General features: G+C 46.1%; 1 protein-coding gene across 3 annotated transcripts in view; it reads right to left on the reverse strand.

Annotated features, from left to right (window-relative positions):
- The window catches only part of LOC416696 (collagen, type VII, alpha 1-like), a 95,177-nt gene extending 90,162 nt beyond the window's left edge, over window positions 1-5,015 (reverse strand). For all 3 annotated transcript variants that reach the window (XM_025153151.3, XM_015286002.4, XM_025153153.3), the window contains exon 1: window positions 4,923-5,015. The gene's annotated coding sequence lies outside the window, so the exon portion shown is untranslated. The remainder of the gene's footprint in view (window positions 1-4,922) is intronic.
- Window positions 5,016-8,394: the final 3,379 nt, after the last annotated feature.

Here is an 8,394-nt window from a genome sequence, read left to right on the forward strand (position 1 = left end):
ATATAAATATCATTGATTTCCAGATTTAAAGGGGTTGCTCTGCCTAGTAATGCTTAACAGAGATGGAGAGAGAAGGGGGGGAATCCTGTGAGGCTGCTCAATAAAAGAAGATGAAGTGAGAGCAGGAAGAAGCCTATTTTCTACTTCAGCACCCAACTGAACGTGCCTGGTTTGTCTAAAGGCAACGACATTCAAGGGTTGTGCCTACTACCCAGACCCACTGACTCATGGTTCAGACCCCACAGCTGTTGATTCCCCAGGAATTGTGTCACTGTGGAAAGACAGAGTTAGATAATAAAAGAGGACAGATTAACATCTCAGGAGGACTACTGAGAGCATGTTAAGGTCTGGCTACAGCTTTTCTGTAGGGTGTTAGATGTGTTTTAGGGGGAGTTTCTGCCCTGTGCATCAGTGCATCTCCAATATCCTTCTCCATAACTCGTTGCAGTTGTTCACAACAGCATCGCACAACGCAGGGCAAAGCACAGGTTAGGATTTGTGCAGATCCAGTGGAAACATCCACTTGGGGGCAAAACGACACTGAGGAGAGACCTCAGTGGACATTTTGGCCATTCCTTTCTGGGAAGAGGGTGGAAAAGTTGATGAAAAGGTGACAAACAGCTAACTGGAGGTAACTGGTAGGTTATACCTCTTCCCCTCCCATGGAACAATTTGAAAAGTACATCCAATTGGGGCTGGTTTTGTCATTTTCCACCCCCTACAGAAAATATTCATGCAGCTTCTAGGACCACTGGGTAGAATGTTTCAGCTTAGAAGCACCAAGGAGAAAAGCAGAAAAATATCTTATAAACCCAAACCCTGGAAATGAAAGCTAGACTGTTCCTCTGCTTTTTTCCACACCATGGTGACTTCCCCACACATCAGGTTTTCACATTAACAATAGTAAAAATACCTTCTCAGCTAAATCTAGAAAACTTTCCAGCAGAATCACTGAATTGCCCAGAAAGCTGCAGCTGGATGTTGGCTGTGAAGACCGTCTCCACCCAATCTCCTACAAGGGGTCCTGTTTGGAGGGGACTGAAAATTTTGCTTGCATAGCAAAAGAGGGTTTGGTGGCAGCCCTCAGCCTCTCCCTGCAAAATAATGCAAAGGATGCAGTAAAGGTTTGGTGTGGATAACTCTGAAGGAGAGTTCTGATGGAGACCCTTGCTCACCAGAGGTCCACATAATACAAATGGCTCTGCCTTGACCCCAGTGGATTCCCAGTGCGGAGTTCTAGGAAGCTAGGAAGAAACACAACACAGATGCTACTTAAACAGTGAAAAATTCACTCAAAAAAGTTAAGAGAGACACATAGTAACACTCAAACCATCATTGCATAAGTCAGCTGAAACAGGAAATACCTCCAAAACAATTCAGCTTCTTCCTGCCACCTCCATTCATTTTAACACTCAGCTTTGGAACAAGGCACCCTGCTTCAGGTTGCAAGGTTAGGAGAAGCATGACACAAAGTCTCTTCCCAAGCATGACACAAAGACATAAGTTGCCCACTGAACAGGTCTCCCAGCACTCATGGCTTGAGGGTATTTGCATCTTCTCCATCCTATTGCCATCTGGGGCATTCGTGAGATACTATTCATTAGTCTGCCTTCCCATAGTGGAGGTGAAAGTTCTGCCCTGCAGGATTATACATCAGCAGTGTCAAAGGCAATATTTCCAGGTGGGCATGCAGATGTTACAGGCAAGGAGATCAATAGAAGGGGAGGTTAAAAATAAAAGGGTTAAGGAAGTCAATGGATGAATGGATTGACTGCTTGGCTGGCAGCCAGGTCTGCATTGCTCATGCTGCTCACTCTCAGGCTGGCTGCTTTCCAGGAGGCTGTTCATTTTGCAAAGTGCCCCTCAGCATAACTGAGGGGAGTGGAAAGACAGAAAAAGATCCCAGCCCAGGTGCCACATCCCCTGAGAGCAGAGGAGTCTTGGTTTTGGGGCAGGAAAAACTCCCTGTTGTTGCTGAACCAATGCTGGTTCATTGCCTCCAACAGATATGTTCTGCTCTTGGTGAAACAAAGATTGTGGCTGATTGTTTTGGAGCAATAGAAGGGTGACTTATGCATGGGACTTGCATGCCCCATCTCCTCTTCAGGACTCTCAAACCTATCAGTCTGCTCCTCCAGTCCCCCAAGCAGATCCATAGAATCCCCATGACACCCTAGTCAACCTCAGTGTGATACTATAAGCCCAGATCATGATGATCCCCAAGGACTGCACTTGTATGCATCCCCCTACAATTAATATTGACCCTGAATCTTCCCTGGGATCTCTTGGCATAATCATGATGCAAACACCAATCACAGACTTGCATTGACAGCCCCTGATGAGTAGGATGGAGCCACCACAAATCTCCACTTCTGTTTTATTATGCTAAATAAACCCCTATCAGATTCACTCAGGTGAGTGAATTGTACAAGCCTTCCTGAAAACACTTATCTTCCCTCTGTGGGGAGCTACAGGGTGCTCGTACCAAAGCCTTTGCAGATGCAGCTAATCCCATTTTGGATGTTTCTCTCACAGAAGTCACTGCTGGATCTGTGCTCAGCAAGATGCAGGAGAAGGATTTTTGGATGATAAAGTGGAGTGATTGAGCAAGGCATCCATTCCCCAATCAGTGCAAGAGCATCCAGTCCTGGAGCCCTCAACAACCAACCTATGGGGTCCATGGGAAGATTTGGACCCAAACCTCTCATCACTACATGAATTTCTTTACAGCCTTCCTTCCACTCACTGGTGAAGCCCAAGATGAACACATCACCCACTTTTCACCATCACCACCACCTACATCACCTCCTGAATTCCCTCCAAGTCTGCTCCCCACCATAGCATGATGATAAGATGACCTTTCCCATGGGCCAAGGGGCATGGTGCCCACACTGTATCCTACAGCAGGGTTCCATGTGGCCTGATAAAGGAGCTGGAGGTCTTCCTCCATTTTCTCCTCTTACTCTTGCCCACTATCTGGAATGAGCAGTGGTCAGAGGGACAGAACCATCAGTGAAGAACTATTTGGGGCACAAGGACCTGAAAACAGCTGAAATGTGAGACAAGCCATGCCAGGTGGAAAAAGCAGACAGTCTTTTATGCACATAAGCTGTCTATCAGACAACAGCCCCAGTGTACCAATATTTAAGACCAGGGAGAGCTGACAGAACTGCTTAATTGAGAAACCCCTAAATGGCCATTATCTAAACAGCCTCTGGAGAGGAAATATTCCCCCCCAAACATTCCCAGCCTCAAACTGTATAAAACATCACACCTTCAGGTCCTGCCTCAGTCAGGTTCACTCCTCCTGTGGGACCATGCCAGGACCTGCAGGTAAGGACTTGTCCTCTTATTTATGTCATTTATGTCAGTGAAGCCCAGGAACAGGATGCCCAGAGAGGTGTTTGATGCCTCATCCCTGGAGACACCCAAGTTCAGGCTGGTGCAGGCTCTGAGCAACCTGCCTGAGCTGTAGTTGTCCCTGTTCAATGCAAGGGAGATGGACCAGATGACCTTTAAAGTTCCCTTCCAACTCAATTCTTTGATTCTGTGGTCCCTTCAAACAACCCCAAGCACTTTCTATCCCAACACGTCTCCCTGTCATAACCAACCTGATGTTGTTTAGGGCATCAGAGAAGAGGTCTACAGAAGGGACCACATTGCAGGAGCTTCAGGGAGCCCAAAGACTCCATCATTCATCCCCTTTCTGGATAGATCTGCTCCTTCCAACATACAGAATGAGATGCACACTCCATCCTACAACCCAGTCTCCTCGTCAGAGCCGCAGAGACTTTTCAGACACCCCATGAATCACCTGCCTAGTGGCCAATTTTCCTCTTTCCCTGGAAGGAAGGCATTTTCTTGTAATTCCTGACTGTAAGCAGAGATTATCTTATTTTGGGCCAGTGATGGCTTGCAGCCAAATGAAATTGTTCATCATTGCTGTTCCCTGCAAGATATCAATTTCAGAGGTTACAGGGGGAAGTGGTGGGCTGAAGGATCTCAGTCACCATAACCACTGGTGCTGCCAAGGCTTGAAAGCCTTTGGGGTGACCAGTTGAAAGATCGGGAAAGGAGCAGACCCACGGTGTAAAACTTTATAAACACAGTTTGCATCTGACTGGTCACTGCATTCATTGCAATTTACTGGATGCTACAACCATTATGTCTCTTCAGTCCCACCCTTGTCCAGCTGTAGGAAAGCAGAATCCAACCCAGATGTATACAACTTCTCCCCTTGAAAGAATCTAGCTTCCCCAGCCAGGAATGGCCTCAGACCAACCCCTTCTGCTGTTTCTCCCTTAACTCACTAAAATATTCATTGTGTCTGGAGTTATAACTAGTCCTGGAGGGGTCTGCTCTGTTGTTGAGGCTTTGATCCAGGACTTGCTTTGAGTGCTAGCTATTTTACCAGCATCCACCTCACACCATCCGATTGAACAAGAGAAATACTGTTTCTTATTCCACGAGTAGGAAGATTATCAGGGAAGTGTTCTGCCCATTGCAATGCTTGGACCCTCCAAGCACATGAAATTACACAATCAGAACCCAATTCCCCCCCCAGAAAGTCTCCAAAAGAAAAAAGAAAAAAAAGAAAACCCACCAAAAAAACTCACATCAATCCACTATGTGCACATGGCAACACTTCTTCACCACCTCTGAGACCAGCCATAAGTCACTTCCCATCATAAGGAGCCCAAAGTCACCCCCAGATTCACACTGCAGATTGGTTTAGGTGCTCTGGGAAGCTGTGCTACCATTAGCAGCCCTCTCTCCCTCCCCACAGCCCCCAGCCCGTTCTCACGCCATTGCTCCTTGAACTGCAACCTGAGAACAGGAAGAGTGGAAAAAAACACAACCAGGCACAAAACCCAACACCTGAGCAGATGGACAGACAGCCACAGGCGGACGGCACCGCTTACCTGCACAAATCAGTTGCAAGTTGGCTTCTCCCCATGGGTGAGGGGGGCTGGCAGCCCTCAGAGCCTGTGAACACGTCAGCCAGGCTGTAGCGCAACTCCCTGCACACTTGGAAGGAGTTTTGAGGCAGGAGGAGGGGCTGCAGTGGGTATCCCCCCCACCTCCAGCTCCTTCTGCACTGTTCACAGCTGGGATGAGCACCGGGCACGGGATGCTGCCCCGCGTGCTTTTGGCAGGAATGTGGGAGAGAGGAGGGGAGAAAAAGGGAGGGGAGGGGATATATATATATATATATATATATACACTTCTTTACCTCGTGGGCACAAAATAATAATAAAATAACTGGGATGTTTGAAAAGGAAGGGGCCGGGTTGGGGAAAGGTTAGGGAGGGGGGAAGGTCTGTTTGCGGGCAGCTAAGGAGTTTTTCCCTTGCTGGAGAGGATGGAAACCCAAGGAGAAAGGTGCAAATCTAATTCATGGCTCAAGTGCAAGGGTCTGTAAAAGCATCTCAAAGCGGAGAATCAAAACACCTCAAATAAAATTGTGATTGCACTTTGTTCCATTGCACAACACCAGAGAGCTTTCTACAAGACCGTCTCTTAGATGCATTCTTATGGAGGATGTTAGCATTGCTATTGACAGAAAAGAAGAAACTGAGGTACAGGGTGATGAAAGGAACTGGGATGGGGAAATTACCCCCAGAAGACTCCCACCATCTCCTGCACCCAAAGCCATAGGAGTTGCATCCTATGCCAACCCAACCAGAGTGCAAAAGCCATCCATCCCTAAGCTCAAGCCTATGGATACTCAACCAGAGGATGAAAATCATCCACCCCTAGAAGTCACAGCACATAAATATAGGAGATTTTGTCTCAGAAGACATTCAGAAGAACCAGAGCTTTCATACTGCAAGAAGTCGAGCTGCTTGAAGTTGGTGATCACCAAGGTCTTGTCCCTGCACTGATGGTTATTTTGTAGTCTGTGTGTCCCAAAAGCTCCAGACCCAACCGGAGTTCGTGCATCATCATGGTTCGATCCATCCATCCCTGCAGACCTCACAGCCAAGAGATAAACAGGCTAAAAAGGTGAAAGACAGAGGAAGAGTGAAAAAACAGGAGCCTCCCTGGGGAAAGAAAGGACACTGGTTTGAGAAGCAAAGTGTGAGGGAACCCTTGTCCCAACCCAAAGTCAAAACATGGTGCATTAAGTGGTCTTGGAGCTCTATGTTGCTATGGCTTATGGGAGCATCACAGCCTCAATAATAAATAACCACTTTATGCACACAAGTAAATAGATTTTTTCCCCCATTCCTGCCTCAAAACACCCAAAGCTCTATAGGATTACACCAAGGTAGAACTGCCTGAAGATCCTAGACTTCCAAAGAGCGCACCACAAGGCTCAGATTTAACAATTGAATCTAATCGAACCATATCAAGTTCCTAAATCCCTGAGTGCCTTGTTACTGGGCTGAATAGGCTTAATTGCAATTGCAATTGCTATATTCAGAAATTAAATCTGTTCACATCCTCAGAGTGGGGCAGTCAGGACATATTTGTGCCATGCAGCTCGAATGTGTTCCAGCAGGGCTTCAACTGCCATTTGGAGATGCCCAGAATGATGGAGGCCACCAAGGTGTGAGACCACCAGATCCATTGGGCTTTCTCCTGGGCATATTTGGCCTCTTGCTGCTCAGAAGAAATGCACTGAGCAAATAAGTAGGTTCTCAGTGACTACAGTATCCACAGCAGCTTAATCAGGTAGCTTTTGTTTTTCCAGGCAGCCAGAGCCCTCCCAGCCTAAACAACCCATCAGAATAGGGCAGCAGGGAACAAACAAGGAGACAATTAAGTGGTGGACAGAAAATCCCATTTTCTAAACTCATATTTATGACACTCCAAAGGAGACTTAGTGAAGTGCTTTGGGTATACAAGTCTGCACGTAACACAGGAGCAAAGCCACAACACTCAGAAGCCTTACTGTAGCTTCAACTCGCAATTTGGGAACTGCATCTACAAGAAAAGGCATCTCTGTAGGCAACTGCATCACATCCATGTTTGGGTTGTAATGTGCAGAGAGTTGTCTTGAACAATAAGAAGAACCCAAGGATGTCCAGCATCTCCATTGGGCTGTTGAGAAGAGGCCCATGTAACCTTTATGTCACTGGTTACCTCTACCCAAGGAAATGATCCCAAGCCATGTTGTAGGTTTGAGTTAGGTCATTGAGAAGTAGATGGGTGTAATGTGAGCACCCAGAGCTGAATGGTGAGGCATATTGTTACAAAATCCTACACCCAAACAACCTCCATTAAAAGGATGGGGCAAGGGTATAGAGTGAAATAAGTTATTTAATTGTAAAAAAAAAAAAAAAAAAAAAGGAATAAAATATGAACAAAATACAAAACTCAGGCCAAATCCAAATAAAAAGAACTGCACTGAAGTATATTTGGTAGATTTCCAAGAGAGTCTTCTCAGCTACTTGAGCAATCATCAATATTTTAAAGCGATCAAGTGAAAGTAAGATAAGGCAAACAAAGAGGATCATTCATGTGCAGTTGTCACTTACCTTAATGCCAACCTTTCCAGAGAGGAAAGACTTCCCATTTTCTAAAGTTCAGGCTTAATATTTAGCCAAATGTCTCAGCACTCACACATAATTCATCAGATAAAAGCCAGGAACACTCCAGCAGTGTTTTCTGATCCCCTACCACTTCTTGCTTCAAAAAGCCTATAGAAAAGAGATCAGATTGTGTTTCTCATGCCCTTGTCCTTCACTGGCTCATGGCCTGGGAAGGAGTGATGGGACCAGTATGGACACAGCAATGTCCTCATTGAGCTGAGAGCCTGGACAAGGTGTCTGAAGGCAAACAAGATGTTCCATGAAATCTCATCCAAACCAGTTGTGCCCTGAGAATGCCCAGTTCCCAGGGCAGTTCTTATCAGTTCCACTTCAAGCTAAGTGCTCTCATTCAACTTTGGTAAATTCAGCCCCAAAATCACTGGAGCAGCTTTTTCTCTTCTCCAAGGTTAGCCTCACAATTTTCCTTGCTGAGCTTTCCCACCACGTCACTACCTCTTGCAAGTTGTACCCCTCTGTTCCCATTTATCCACCACTTCACTCCTGACAGAGGTCTTTCACAGCTTCATTTCTTCAGCCTCTTCCTCTGCTTCTTTAATTGCCTTTCTCAGCTTCCAAGGGCACTTCAATATCCCTATACAGCCCCAAGACCCTCCAGAAATGTCTTTAATTATCTGGAACATAGACTTGGTCACTCCTTTCATGGATGCTTGCACTTCTACACAGACAGACGTTTGAAGAAGCACCTGGACCTATTTCTTATTTCATCCTCAACTCCTCTTTCAAGAGGAAATGTCAACTAATGCTATGCAAAGAAGAAGTGGCACTGCAAAGGAGAAAAGCTGACCTTACAGAGAACAGGTCCTTTATGGATGCAGCCTTGTAGGATCACATCCAA

Source organism: Gallus gallus, chromosome 1 (genome assembly GCF_016699485.2).
Source record: "Gallus gallus isolate bGalGal1 chromosome 1, bGalGal1.mat.broiler.GRCg7b, whole genome shotgun sequence".
Taxonomy (NCBI): Eukaryota; Metazoa; Chordata; class Aves; order Galliformes; family Phasianidae; genus Gallus; species Gallus gallus.